We start from the raw sequence: 1,733 nt of genomic DNA on the forward strand, positions 1-1,733 counted from the left end.
TAAAATGTCCATGTAATAAATATTACATTGGACAAACTACACAATCTGTAAAGAAACGTATATTACAGCACAAATCACGAATAAAATGTAAAGTACAAGGGGCTCCCTTAGTGCAACATTTCCAGAACCAAAATCATTCGGAAAACGACATAAAATGGTCAATTCTTTGTTTAGTAGGAAATCTTGAAAAAACGGAACTTCAAACTAAACTGAACAGAACAGATTGGAAGCCAGATTGATAGAAAAATACCACACTGCAACAAGGGGCCTTAATGATAAAGATGAGATTTGGGCGCTGCTACAACAATGAGGTCACTTACAGAATGGTTATGAGTCAAGGGAATATGTATATACATTTGTTTATATGTCTCCGAGACGTCAAAAATGTTACTCTAATTACTGGATTACCAACATGTGTATAATATACTTGCGGTAAATATAAAGATTGTAAGGAGTGGCGTTTTTTCACATTGGGTTATAAGGTATCTTTATCGTAATTTGATTTCAATTTGATTGTTGGCTTTATAAATAAATTGTTCTTTGAGATGAAGGTGTGTAAATGTTTGGAGGTAATTTTATTTTATCTTTGGTGTAGGTGTAGTTCGGAATATTGAGTATGCCAGAGATGAGAATTGGTAAAGTTTGTCATTTCAGTAATAAGTTGTCCGAATGTCTTTAGTCCTTCGTGGCACTCGATTAAACAGGGAGACATGGTGTCCTTCTTCTATTTTCACGGCCCGTTTTGCTTTTAAAAGCACTTCCGCGTCACGTGATCAGAGACGAGTGAAGTAGGAACATTAGAGACGGAGTGCGAGAAGCGTGGCCAGCTATAATTCGATTCAGGTAAGATAAGGGCAAAATGGAAAGAGTGTTTTACGTAATATAATAAGGCAATAAGTATTGGAACCAATGCCTGTCTCTCCTTTGCTTTAACAGAGGCGATGGTATGAATATGAGGAAGTGTCTTGTTTTGGATACATAGCGAAGTTGTAAGGTACGAACTCCTTCGGTTTGTGATCTAATGGTTGTTTGAACCAGTTTAGATACGTTTGTTTAAACCTCGGGGGCAAATTAAAGTTGTCTCTATGGGGCCTTTGCTCTCATTACAGAACACGAGTAGAAAAGACCTTTGAGTGCGAAGAATTCCGGGAATTAAGGGCCCTATAATACAGATATGTTGATGGAAACATGACATGGCTTGCCTGTAAGTAAATAACATCTATAAAAAATGGTTGGACCACTGGATTGGCAGTATAGGAATAATTCCTAATATTTCATTCGTTTGTCTTTAGCGTCTTGAAAGAAAAAATAGAGAATATCCACCTACCTCGAGCAATAATCGGGACAGAATAGGTATACTTTACTTTCCCTAAGGTATGGAACTCAGTCATTTTGGAGTAAGAATTTAAGTTGGGAAGAATCAGCGTGGTTAAAACTTTTCTAAAGACACTTCACTTTCTTGGTAGGGAAGAACACGTCCAAGTATTTTTAAGTTCACTTATGGGTGATTATTTATTTCTTGTATGTGATCCGCCACTTCAGAGTTTGTAAATACTTTGTAAATATATTGAAATTCTTTGGTTGTATGATAAGTCCCTGTGTGTGTATAGTTGTATAATATATGTGAAACATAAATATTGTTTGTTTATTTATATAGATAAACAAAAAGGATTAATTAATTTGCTCTTTTAGGTTGGACTTTGTGAATATCCACCTACCTCGAGCAATAATCG

General features: G+C 35.7%; 1 long non-coding RNA gene across 1 annotated transcript; it reads left to right on the forward strand.

The window, feature by feature from the left end:
* The first annotated feature begins 787 nt into the window (after positions 1 to 787).
* Positions 788 to 1,180, forward strand: LOC146856009 (uncharacterized). Its single transcript, XR_014980895.1, has 3 exons — positions 788 to 843; positions 937 to 994; positions 1,110 to 1,180. It is a non-coding gene; the product is annotated as an uncharacterized LOC146856009 (long non-coding RNA).
* Positions 1,181 to 1,733: the final 553 nt, after the last annotated feature.

Source organism: Triturus cristatus, chromosome 4_1 (genome assembly GCF_964204655.1).
Source record: "Triturus cristatus chromosome 4_1, aTriCri1.1, whole genome shotgun sequence".
NCBI lineage: Eukaryota > Metazoa > Chordata > Amphibia > Caudata > Salamandridae > Triturus > Triturus cristatus.